The sequence below is a fragment of the Phodopus roborovskii genome, unplaced genomic scaffold (assembly GCF_943737965.1).
Source record: "Phodopus roborovskii unplaced genomic scaffold, PHOROB, whole genome shotgun sequence".
NCBI lineage: Eukaryota > Metazoa > Chordata > Mammalia > Rodentia > Cricetidae > Phodopus > Phodopus roborovskii.
Genome location: NW_026126511.1, coordinates 10,451,641 through 10,466,228, shown reverse-complemented (window position 1 = coordinate 10,466,228; position 14,588 = coordinate 10,451,641).

Genomic DNA, 14,588 nt, shown 5'->3' with positions numbered 1-14,588 from the left:
ACATTCCTTAAAACTCTGTGATTGGTGGTTTTCCGCCCCAAAATTTTCTGAGCAAATTCACATATGTAATTCTTTTCTTATTTTACACTCTCTCTTCATATATATGTACATTTAATATTACTTTAGTGCAGCTCAAAATTATAAGGATATATCAAAACTTCTCTCTTCTATCCAAGAATGAGGGGATATTATGGAACATTGAAAACAGGTGAATTAGAAATTCCGAAGACTAAGACCCCTAACTGGCTATCAGTATCAGATGGTCAGCTCAAAAATTATACACATACAATCATTATTAAGTGGATTATATGGGTTGTATTTATATATTCATGAATAAATATATAAACATGCGTTTAGATTAAACAGAAATCTCTATCTTATGTATAACTGAAAAACTGTCATTTGTTATATAAGCTTACTTTATGTTACTGTAGATCTTTGCAATATCTTTATTAAGATGTTTATTTGTCAAGTACATTGGTTACATTGTAAAGGTTCTACATTAAAGAAAATCGCAAAATATGAGAATGCCTGAAAGAAGAGAAACTTAGAGATATGCCTCTAAAATACAAAAATAATCATCATAATCAGTAATTGTCAAATAACAAATTTAATGGAAGGTTATGTTTTAGTTTGTTTTGTTTCATTATATAAAGGTGTTGTAAAGAAAGGAGCATGTAAAAATTCTGTGTTAAACAGGTTGAAATTTGACAAATTTCTTAGCTTTTGAAATACTTCAATAGTGATTACTATTTTTAAATTGCTGAAATGTACATAAATCAAATCATAAATCATCAAGTTTTGAAATAAAAATATGTTAATATGTTAATATAAATGAACACTGTAACTATCTAGGTTAAATTAAAAGGGAACAAGAAATGAGAAACTATATGGGTTTCTATTATAATACAAGGTTCACTTGTAATTCCAGTTTGAATTATAGTTCTGTTCAATTAAACTTATATTTGTTGAATTGTTACTAAGTTAATGGTGTTAATATAGAAAATATTTTGTAGCCTTATTAGTATATAAAACAGGTAACATCATTAATATTGACAACTTTATGAGAAATAGAATTTCAATGAATAGTAACCTCTAGAAATTGATTTGTCATTGACTAGAGTGGGTTAATTAAGGTTGAAAACCTACCCTAAATATAATCAACACCATGCTATGGTCTAGAGTTCTGCACTGAATAAAAGAAAATGGGCTAAATAACAGCAACTCAGCTCCTTGACTGAAGATTACCTGTGAGTAGTTATCCCATGTGTCTGCAGTCTTGACTTTGCCACAGTGAGCCAAAATAAGTGGCTTTCTCAATAAAACAGACTAACCCTACAAACAGAAACACTAAAAAACATGACTGTGTTAATCTGTTTTTCACATTTTGAACACTTTCTGATTTTCATTAAATAAACTGATTTCACAGTATATCATCCCATGACCTTGGAATAATGCTCATATTAAAGACAAGAAAAAGAGGTAATTGCACTAAGGGTGTTTTTCATGATTAAGTCCATCTACTGTGTAACAGTGATATTTCTGCAAACTTCTTTCTTCCAAAAATCCAGACATCAAGCCACTTTTACAATAATGACCTGAAGGAAAGTGAAAGCATGTGCACTAGAAGACAACCTGTATTCCATTCTCTTGTAAAGAATTTATTATAGGACAATACTGTACAATCTTACCTATAAAATTACAAGTGAAAAGATGAAAGATATTTTGTCTAATGTTTATCTAAACATGCATGCATTTGTGCTATACTTTGAAAAGAAAAGTATCTAGTTAGAATATATCAAAAACAAACTAAACATTTTGTTACATGCTTTCATAAATGATGTCATTTTCTCTATTATTCTAAAAGCTTGTATTATAACATTGCTCTGCATTCAAAGGTTGTTTTCAATTTCAACATTTGATTCAGCAATTTTATTACCATTAAATAATGAGAAAACCTTTAAATTTGCCTAGATTGCTATGGTTATATATTTAAAAGTTTAATTTCAGAAAAAAAGGTAGTCTTGTGTATTGTCTTTTTATTTGATCATCATTCATTATATAGCAATAGCCAATGATTGATAGATCAAATAATTGCATGAAATATTTTGTATATTTTCTTTAAATTTATTACTGACACTGACAGTATTAACTAATTTTTCTTGCAGTGCAAATTCTATCCTCACAAGTAATTTGCATCAATAACAGTAAACTAAGGATCAATAAATAAACAATTAAAAAACACAAATAACAAATGAAACTTTATTTTTATAAAATAGCTTTATAAAATAAATGTCTATTATAGATAATTTTGTGCATTTCAAACTTTTATTCCGAATGGAAAACCAGGTCATTGCACTGCCTATTTGGAAAGAAAGAAATTCATTGTAATTTTGAATTTTATAAAATGTCTGGTATATGGGACATCATAATAGCACTGTGAATTATTGTACTGTGCTACCAGTCTGGATAAGCCACTTGAAAAGCAATTCAGTATATTGCTTCCATCATCAGGAAAAGCCTGTAAGAGATAATTAGTATAAACATGAGCAGAAAGAAATAATTAAACAATTCTCACAATCATATTTCTAAAACATTTTGTACTAAAAGTTATAGAACTCATTTTATCTATATTATTACCAGTAGCCTTTATGGGCACATCATTGTCAATAATAAAGAGCTAAATGCCTACAAAATATTTTCTGGAACAAAATATACAATTATTTAAAAAATGCTGACTTATTTTGTATCTAATGTTGTATATAATGAGTTTGCCTGAATATTGAAACAAAGAATAATAACGTATAACAAAATCATAACAACCAATATTAGCAGAGAAAAAGATCAGTTTCTAAATGTGTTCTAGTTTATGTTAATTAGGATAGGGTTTAGATTATATTATTGTATTGTCAGTTTAAAATGTTTTGATTAAAGGAAGCACATTTGTAATTCAATGATTGATTTCACACATACAAATGCAGGTTAAACTATTTTTATGTAGGAAGTTGACAGCAGTCTACTGCAAAGTTAGTTCTCTATACTACGTCCAATACTGAAAGAGATTTTCTTAAACTGAGGTGTTCTGTGGTGGACTCCTTAATTATCAACGCTACTACCAATTGCTGTCCTTAACTTCTTCTATAGAAGTCTCTTAAGCATTTTCTTTGTTAACTTTAAAGTGGCCTCCTAAATTCTAAACTAATAACATGCATTCATTTTATTGGAATCTGTTATTTATGTGATAAAAAAGATGCTCTGAACTGCTTTGGATGAACAAGGGAACAGTAAACAATAAGGTCATGGAAGGGAAGGTCACAATATAAGTAAAAGTAGGAAATAACAACACATAAATTTCTGGAGCAACCTTATTTATAAGAATCAACATAAATAAACAGGCAAAACAGAAAGTTACCCTATGTAGCCACAACTCTAAACAGAAGTGGGGGCATGGTATGTTTTGGGGATCTTGGATGAGCACCCAAATGTTGTGCACAGAATCTCGAATCCCAAAACCATCAAGAGACATATCTGATGCAAAAGCAAAGAATCTTTTTAATTTATGAGTTAACTTTGGTCCCTCATCAGTCCGTCATAGTGGGTGGAGTAAGAGGGATCTCAAACAGCAGCAGTACATGGCATATATTGGGGGTAGAGCAAGGTAGGGTATATGGGTGTTTGCTAGTTGCATATTAACATTCTCAGCATTGAAACAGCTCTGTAATCAGCACAACCTGTCCCCAGTTCATTGATCATCTGCATGTACAGAAAGGCTGCTATGCATTTGAGAGACATTGCTACCTACTGCATTTTACTGCTCTCAGGAAATTACATTCACAGCCTACCAGCTAACATCTGACTGGTGCCATAACACATATAGGATATCTGGCAGTTTATTCCCTGTAATTATGGCAAGGTTGAACAAAGTTGGTGGGCTCAACACATCCTGCTAAGTCAAGGGCCTACTGGTGATTTTTTTTTTAAACCTTTTGATTTTCATGTATGTGTGTGACAAGAGTTCAGCAACTTAGAATGATCAGATCATCTGGATCAGTAGATATAGATAGTATTAAAATACCTGGCTTTGGTTCTGAGAAGCAAACTCGGGTCTGACACAAGTACAGTGAGTTCTTTCAGCTCTGATCATCTCTCCAGCCTCATACACACATACAAATGTTTAGTTTTCACCTTTGAGTTTACAGAACATCTAGAAATGGATTTGTTTGTTGATTAGTATGTTCCTGTTACTCTCTTTCTCTCCTTAGCTTGAAAAACTAATTGAAAAAAATGCTAAATAATAGAGATTTTTATTTCCCTCTTGTGTCAGCATCAACAGATATTACAGCCACACAATCAACTCAATATAGAAGCTGTCATTAATCTATAATAGGTCACTAGGAAAGAATCCTTGGGCCTCACAAATAGGAATGGATGTGCACAGATCATTGCCGGGGGGGTGGTTAACACAAAATTTCATACCGGCGTGGAAACAGAGGTACTTATAACTGTCTGAGGAGAAAAAGCATTTCTTCATCAAGATAGGCTAAGAGTCCTTGCTTCTGATAAAGCATATGCATTGTGTCATAAGAATTCATAATGAAATTCATTTGGTTACCAAAATAAATGAATGAGCACATAAATGAAAAATATGTTGATGTTAGAAAAGTGAGAAATCCATATAAGAGGGCATTGAAAAGGAGAGATTAATGTAGCATATAAATGATTGAATGGGAATGGCCTCCTAAAATCTTATGTTTGAAAATTGGTCTGCAATTTTGTGTAAGTACTTGGAAAAAGGTTAAGAGATCTGACCTTCTTGGACATTTGTTACTGAAGGTCACAATAGACTCATAGCATTCCCAGTATTTTCTCTGCCCCCTGCAAGTGGATGAAGACAAGAGTTGTTAGATGTCCTTACTGGTATGTGATGGGCAATTGTCCTTCTGTATTATGTTTCTATTATTGGTTGATGAAAAAAGCACTATGGCCAATGAGGTAGGAGGATAGGTGGAGCTACTAGATGAGGAGAATTCTGGGAAACAGGCAGAAAGGAATTAGGATGCTACCAGAGAACTAATACCTTGCTGGGCATTACCCTGTAAGGCAAAGCCTTATGACAATATATAGGTTGATAGAAACAGGTTAATAATTCAGACAGAGCTAGCCAATAAGAAGCCCTAGTCATCAGCCGACAGGTTAGTAATTATATAGCATCTGTGTGTTTATTTGTGACTCAAGGTCTGTGAGACCCACCGGGCCAGAAACACTCACATTATAGCGATGCTCTTCTCTACCTCCACAGATTCTAAGTCTTCAAAGCCTAACCCTAACCCCAACAATGTAAGCTTGATTCTGGAAAATGTAATGGATTAGCATAAACTCAAAATTTAATTCAGGAGAAATTATCAGCCAAAGGCTTGAATCTCCTAAAAAATTCAAGCAAATGTTATCGTTATAGATAGAAATATCATACGTTTTTTGTTATTCTTTTCAAATAAGAAATATGGATCCCATATTTTTTATAATTTTGTTGTATTTTCCTATCATATCTCCATGATTTCCATTAAAGAAATATATTGTCCTTTGAAACACATATTTTGATTGAGCTATATTGGTTTAATGAAATATATAATTCCTTAATTCCAGTTATGTTTAATATTCAAGGATTTTCTTAACTTTCCTCTATTTTTCTAATAGAAAAGTGAATTCAAGTGGGTGACATAATCTGAACTTCTACAAAACAAAAACAAATAGACACAGAGATTGATATTGGGGTTCAAACTTCAAGCTGAATATCAGAAAAGCAACACAGCTGGCCATTAGCTTCTTACCTCCACCTCAGGCTGAAAGGATTGATCCTGTCTCCAACAGCTCTCATTAAGCTTCAGACTGTAACCTTTCCTCTGTATAGCTGGAGAATGAATGCCTCTACTGAAACCTTGCTTCTGTCTTATATACTTCCCTAATGTTTGGATTAAAGGTGTGAACTATGATTCTCTTTTAGATTTATTCACTCTTGTGTATACCTGGGTGTCCTTGGATTCGCAGAGATCTATCTATCCCTTAATCCTGAGTCCTAGAATTAAAGGTGTGTGCCTGGATTCCATGGCTTTTGGCTGGCTTTGCTTCTGAATCCTAGGCAAGCTTTAATAAATCACAAATAATAAATCACTACAAACTTCTAAACAATAAATGCAGAATCTTTCTTCTTTATATAAACAACTACAGAGATTATACAAGAGGCAGATAAGAAGGGGTAAGATGAAGAAGGACAGGGAGGGGAGAGAGAGTGTCAAACACTCAGAGGGAGATACTACAACACTATCTTGTGTTACTCTTCTCCCACAATACCTAGAAAATTGTCACAAAAATTGTGATCACTTCCACAAAATATGTACAAAAGCTTAATCTAGACAAATCCCAGCAAGGAGAGTAGAGGTAGGCATCAGCTCCTTCCCTAACAAAGTAGCTCCTGGTAATTGTTACCTTCAAGGAAACAGAAAAACAGATATCTCTAAGAGTATAGCTCCATTTAAGATAACCATGATCTAGAGGCACCCTACAAATCCAATATATATATATATATATATATATATATATATATATATATATATATATCTCCTAATTTATTACAAAACAAAAATGTCACAAAACTTGGATGTTGGGGAAAGCATATTATATTCTAGAGTATTTGGGGATAAGTGTTGAAAAGTTCAAAATGTATTGTATAAAATTCTGAAATAGCTAATTAAGACAATTTTGTTAGGGAACCCAATCTACCACTTTTGTTGTAAGTTATTCTCTTTTATTATTTTTTACATTTAAGTATCTCATTTTCAAAATAACTGGAAACAAGACAGCATAGTGATTTGAAATCACATGTTACCATGCCGTATTTGCTGTGTATCCTTCCACAATTGTCTTTGTTGGAGGAAGAAAAACTTAAAATCAAGCATAAACGACTACTTGCACTGATCTGGGTTTGTATTCTTCTTCTTCCCTCTCTATTTTGCTTTTTTATTGTTATATCCTGATAGAAATTCTATGGGATCACTCAAAGTTTAAAGTTCTCTAAAAACCAATTTTGAAAGATTTCTACTTTCAAGTAACTGAAATGCATACTTGAAGATTGTTTAAATGGGTAGGGTTATACTTTAGAAACAGAAACAATCAGTGGCATACAGAGAAAGAAAGGGATGAGCTATGTAAGTATGTCAATGAGATCTAAAACAGAAAAGCTAAACATGCAGAGAAATTATGTTTCAAGAGTTAGCCAAGCTATATAAAACAAAGCCATAAAAACAGTAGATTGTCTTATCTTAACATACATGAACCCTTTCAGAAGATAATACTCTATGAGATTAAATTAAGCATGTCAGGATGTAGATATACATTAACAAAACAAAAGAAAACAAAAACAAAACAAACAAAAAAAAAAGGAAAGCAAATGTGAGGTATCCTTCACATAGTAGAAGTGACAAAAAAAAATAACTTTCATCTTTTGCAATGCTATTAATCAAAATGTCTCAATAGTTCTGTACTTTAGAATTTCCGTGGTTAATTTATTCAGTCTATATACTAGATTAAATATATACTTTATTTTTAGCAGTTAATTTTAAATTAGAGTAATCAGTAAACCAAGCACATAGCATTTAATTATTACTTCAGATTGTCAACACATTATTCCACGTTATCAAAACAATATTCCAAAGCTTAATAAGGTGTGATATATTAATAGGACATTGTACTTATTTGTTTGTACTTCATTCAATGTTTAATTTGTCCTCCTGTACTATGTTTACTTTTACTTTTTTCATAAAGCACTTATATTTTATTCCACTCCTTCTTTATGACCATCAGACTAAAAGATTTCAGTTTGATCCAGGAACACCCTCTTCTGATATTTACTCTGTGTTCCTCTGCTCCCACACCACTCTTATACTCAAGAATTTGTTCTTCAGGTTTCAGATTTCAACTTAGGCTTAGCCACTTACACACACATTACTATTTAATATACATTTTGCCTCCTAGAGGGATGCTTTAAAACAGCATTGAATTATTTTCCTGTCAAAGAGTATTTCACTGTTTTGAAAAATTATTTTAAATTATCAATATTATACCTTCAAATTAATCTTTGCAGTTGAATTTTAAATCTAGTGATTTTTCTAAAGATGTCTACTGTGGAATATATTTAAATCAATAAGTAAATTCAAATGTGTGATTTTATATAAGACCCTACCTATATTTTATTTTTCTTTATTTGAAGATACCCTCCATATACTGGACCCATCAACATCTTCTCAACCTCTGTGGATATCCTACATGGAACCCACATTTTGAAAAAGCTCAAACTTACCAGCCATAAGGGAAACCTTGAAATGTTTATTTTGTTGGACATGGGTTACCTCGCTCAAGTTGACTGTTTTTATTTTCATCCATTTACTGGCAAATTTCAGGATTTTATGTTTCATAAGAACTGAATAATATTCCATTGTAAATAAATACCACATTATCATTATGCATCAAACAGTTGAAGCACATACAGGCTGTGTCCAGTTTCTGGCTGTTATGAATATATTAGGAAGGACCATGGATAAGTAAGTGACTTTGGGGTTAGAGGCTGTATTCTTTTGTGTAGGTCTATGAGTGGTACAGCTACATATTGTGAAAGGTCAAACAATATATTTTTGAAGGCCATCTATCTGTATTTATTACTGTACTGACTCTACTGGTTATGCTGTGAATAAATTTTCATTGTTCAGTAGCCAGGCAGGAAGGATAGGCTGAGCTACCAGACTAGGAACATGCTGGGTCCCAAAAGTAGGCAATACAATCAGAGACAGGCCCTGCTCTCACTGTTAGGAGTCTCACAAGGAGACCATTACACAGCTGTATCATATATGCAAAAGGCCTAAGTGAGTTCCATGTAGGCTCCCTGGTTTTTGGTTCATTCTCTCCTTAATTATTGGTAAAGTGAGTAAGCAAATGCATCATAACTATTGCTCCTTTTGTAATGACTATGGTTATATATTTACTACCCTGGCAGATCTGTTTCTGTTATTCTACTAAAATGACAAACATTTGCTTGGATAAATATTGTACTTGACAATGAGGCATGCAAACTCTCTTACTTTCTGTCTCATACAACCAAATGATTTTTTTATTATGAAAGGAATCTTCTTGCATACATATTATACATATAGTGTACAATCACACATAATGATTGTCAAGGACTTGGTCAGTGTCAGAAATTCAGCGGCAACCTGAATCATTCTTTTCCTTCAAGATGCATGACAATTTTATGAAGAAACTATGAAAAAAGCTGCTCAGGGAAAAATGCAATTGAATGACTAAGTCATTTAATAAGCATATTAAACAGCATATTTAAATCATGATGATAATGAGCAAAGGGTAATTAGCATACAATAGAAGTGTTCAATTAAAATAACTTCAGCTAATCACAGGAATATATTTAACTGTATGATTGCTGCAAGGTTTAGAAAGTTGTGTTTTACAGGTAATTAGTTATTTTTTTCACATTTTGGTATGTTCCTAACCAGGGGAGATGAAAAAACATATATAGTAACTCTTCAGACTTAATAATTTATAATACTGGGTCACAGCTACATGTGTTCATTTAAAAAAGGGCAGCTTGTGTCACAGAAAGAAGTACTACTTTGGATTCATCTAGCCTTTGGAAAGTCATAAAAAGCTGTGGAAAGATCTTGGAACCACAGCATAAGGGAGACATGATGTAGATAAACATGCTTTGAAAGTAAAGTTTATTTCTGTTGTTATCTTATTGTTTAAAACATTTCATAGAATCTGACAATGAGATTGGATATGTATGTTGAAAATTAAATTTTATATGTCTAAGTTAACAAATGGAATTAATCTCAACATATATGAGAAGAACCTATCAATTTCACTATCTTCTCGCAGTGTGTTAAATGAGATTTTTTTTTATGGACATCTAATTTTCTTTTTCCTTCTAAATTATGAGAAAAGTAAGATAAATATCTTAAATTAAAGATAAAACTTTGAGCCTAATGGAAAAATATAGGGCAGAATAATATATTGGTGTGATATTCCCTAATACACCAAGACATCTCTTTGATCAATCTGCAGTCACAAATGATGAATATGTGTGCTTTTAAGAGTAATGCCAATTCCAGGATACAATCAGGTATAGAAAGCCCAGAAAAAAGTCTATCCAATTAGCTAAGAGAACCTGATCTACACTCCATTGTATTTACATTTCTCAAATGTGAAGCCTAACGTTGATTTTGATACACTTCAACATTGCTTAGACAGTCACTTAGACAGGCAGTGAAGGGCCTGCATCATTTGCCTATATGAATGCAATCATGGTTTTCTTTGTGTACGCATTTATTTTAATGAACTTTTTAACTGTTCTTTTTTTTTCCTATTCCATCCTCTCAAGAGATTTATCTGGCACCTACTGTATATCAACAGTGTTCAAAGTTCAGTAGAGACACCAGCAAATTGACCCTTACAAGTTATTCTGCCTTAGATGGTAGACCATGCCACAGGTAAAAATGACGCAGGGCAAGAACTGCAAACACTAAACCTGAACTAGAAGCAACTGAAAATCATGCTAAAATTATGTTGCAGTTTTGTAAATACAGAATGCTCTTCATCTCCTCTTGGAAATCATGTGACCAGAAATTCTATCTAAAATATATATTCCTTCAGCCCACATAACCTTTTGCACATATGCTTGCTAAGGAAATCAGAAACAGAAAACATACATTCAGAAGAAAATAATTTGTGAGACCCAAGATTCTTAGCCTTTATGACTAGATGGATTTCTATACTGAATACGTCCCATAATCGCTCCCTCACCCCATGTCTCTTTCTGGAACGTGACCCTCCCTTTCCAGTGATTCATCCTGCCATCTATTCATTCATCCAAGCTATAAATTATATTTACCTTTAATGGAATACCATATCTATTCTCCTAGTACCTAACTCTACAACTAACTTTTTTCCTATGGATGTATTTTGTCTGTTTTAGTTTTAGTTTTTCCAGTTTTAGACTATTATTAATAAAACATTAATGAACATGGATAATGAAAATTCTGTAGTAGAACGAAATGTGTTCTGGGTATGTGACCAAGAGCAGTATAGCTGGATATTCAGTAGATCAATTCTTATCTTCTGTAGAAACTACTACATGGATTCTATAGTGGTTGTAAAAATTTGCCTTCCCATCAGCAATGAATAAGTGTCTTTTTTTCCCAACATTCTTGTCAGCATTAACTAATTTTTTTATTTGTTTAATCCACTCTGAGATTTAGAAGGTGAAATCTAATTCTAAAATGGACTTGCATTTCTCTGGTCACTAAAACTGTTCATACTTTCTTTAAATACTCATCACTATTTGAATATCCTATTCTTTTGGCTTCTGTATGATGGTATCCTTTGCTATGTAGATTTTATTTTAGTTTCAGAAACATCTATGCTATTTGTGGTATGTTCAGAAATGCATTTCAGGTTACTTTCCATGTCCTTTTCGAGCAGATTTAGTGTAACTGGAATTATGTTGAAATCTTTGATTTTCCTGGACTTGAGTTTTATACAGGGCACCAGATATGGATTTATTTGCATTATTCAACTAGTTGATATCCAATTTTCCCAGCACCATTTGTTGAAGATATTTTCTTATCTATTTATTTTTTAAAAAATTTTCATTGTACATACAAACCAAGTTTCCCCTCCCTCCCCTCCTGCTGCTATCCACCTCCTTTCTTCCCATCCCCTATCCTGTCTTCATAGAGAAGGCCTTTATGGGAGACTCAAAAAAATCTGAAATACCAAGTTAAGCATGACAAAGCACTGCCCTCTGTACCAAGGCTAAGCAAGAAATATCACCTTGGAGAGGTATGGGTGCTATTATTAAGGGTCCCCAAAAATCAAGTCATAAAAAAGTCACCCACATTCAGAGGTTTAGTTCAGTCCCATGTGGATTTACATGAGTATCTCAGATTTGATTCCATTGAGCATTATGTCTATTTTTATGCCAATACGAAGCTGCTTTTCTTACTACAGCTCTATAGTAGACTTTTAAGCCTAGCATGGAGATAACTACAGCAGTGTCTTTATTGTACAGCATTGTTTTAGCTTTCCTGTGTTTTTGTTTTGCCACAGGAAATTGATATTGTTCTTGCTAGATCTTTGAAGTATTGTATGGAGATTTTGGTGGGTATTCATTGAATTTGTAGGTTGCTTTTGGAAGATTGTCATTTTCAATATGTTAATTCTATGTATCTGTGAACATGGGTATCTATCCACCTTCTGATATCTTTTTTTTTGATTTCTGTAATCAAATACATGAAGTTCTTGGCATACAGGTCTTTCTCTTGTTTGGTTAGAGTTACTCCTAGATACTTTACATTATTTGTGGATACTATAAAGGGTGATGTTTCTCTGAATTCTTCCCTAGCCTAGTTATCAATTATATATAGGAGGTCTACTGATTTGTTTCAGTTTATCTTGTATGCAACCACATTACTAAAGGGGTTTATCAGCTATGGGAGTTCCCTGGTAGAATTTTTCAGGTCATATATACATCTGCAAACAGAGAAAGTTTGACTTCTTATTTTCCTATTTGTATCCCTCTGATTTACTACTCCTGTCTTATTGTTCTAGCTCAAACTTTGAGAAGAGAAAATTACACTCCTTTGACAAGGTTGGAAGAAGCACTTGGTCCAAACAATATCCACACAGTTAAGTCATTGTCATTTATTTCCAATGAATTTTTTATAAGTAATATATAGACAAGCAGAATTTAGGTGCTGTTCTGTCAAATTTACACAGTATCAACAAATTATTTTCAAAAATGTTCCATTAAGATTCCTCAAAATTAGGAATGTCTACTATACAACAATGTGAGTTTAAATCAATTATCTCTTTGCGTTTTAAGACCTCTGTTGTCTGTAAGGCTTTTCATTCTTTTTATTTTTTTAAAAAAAGTATTTAATCTTCTCTCACGTAATACATACCAACTGTGAATTCCCCTCCCTTCACTCCTCCCTGTCTCTATATCCCCAACCCCAGGTCCACCTTATTTTTCTTCCCTCAGAAAAGAGCAGGCCTCCCAGGTATGCAGGCAGAATGGGGCACAAGAAGATACAATAAGACCAGGCACAAATGTTCATGTCAAGTAAGGTCAAGGCAAACCAGTAGGAGGAAAAGGGTCCCAAGAGCAGACAAAAGAGATCTAGTACACCTCCCTCAATCCCACTGTTAGGATTCCCTCATAAATACTGAGTCAAAACTTGAAATATTTATCCTTGCTCAGAGCCATGCGTGCCCAGCTATCCTGGTATCTTACACACTCTAGCTCCCTCCATTCTTCCTCTTCCTGTTTCATGATTCATGGTTTTTACACATGACATCAATTCTCTCCTCAGCTTTAACATCACAATTTTATGCTAATTATTCAGAATTTATATTCATGCTTTCTAAAGGATGGTTTCCCTGACAACTTCACCACATTTCTCCTACAGTGATCTCTGGGGAAGCCAAACACGCCACTTTTCTCTACATACCAGTTTCTTCTTACAAATAGTGTTATTTTAGAACTGGCTTTAAAATATTACTTTTCTGTGTATATGTTGCTTTGAACATAGTAGGGTTCTAAAAGCAGTTATAAGATAAAAGTCAGTTTTATGATATATGGCTAACAGGTAACCTTTATTTAAAGTTTTTTTTCCCTGTTATTATAATTGTTTTCTCTTAGGATGGCAGTGGTCTCTAAGGCTATCCTGTCTATAATGGTGAGAGTGTAAGACTATTCATGCATGACCTACTAAAAGTTCATATTTCAGAAAGAAGTGTCATTTATGTCAGAACATAGAAACTTCATGACATTTTTGAGGATAGTTTCTAAAAACAGAAGCAAAACTGTTCCCTCCAGGATGACCTGACTGAATGTTGAATTTTAAATGACACATTTAGGTATGACATTTTCTTGTCAAAGGATCATTATAATGATTATTATTGTCTGCATCTTCTGACAGAACTTTGAAGAATATTGTCGTTACCTCATACATGCATAGCTTAAGCTTGAAGGTGGATAATAATGAAACTTAACATCTGTTTAAGGAAGATATGAGGAACACAAGATAGAATAAATTTACCACACAAATTACAATTTATATTCTATTTTAAATAAAATTACAAACATAATGTATTTGCATTAAATTTGTTTTTTCCAACATTTAGAATATATAGGAGATTGACATGTTCATAAGACATTAACATAAATAATTTACTTATGTAAGTACTTTCCACATTTGTTCACCTGATTAACATCTAAAGTTATTAAGGAAATGATATTAATGGCTCATTAAATTTTATGAATACATGTTTCCAGATTTATTTCAGTTTAATTCATTCTCACATATTTCACTAAATACTTTTCTAAAGGATGGCAATAATTGCATTTTTATTATTTCTAAACTGTTCTTAAGGACAGTGGCTTGGTTTGCATTTTTTTTTCTCTATTTTAGAATTGGGAAGGATAAAGTGAGTTTTAAGGGAGAAAAAATTACAAGTTTCACATT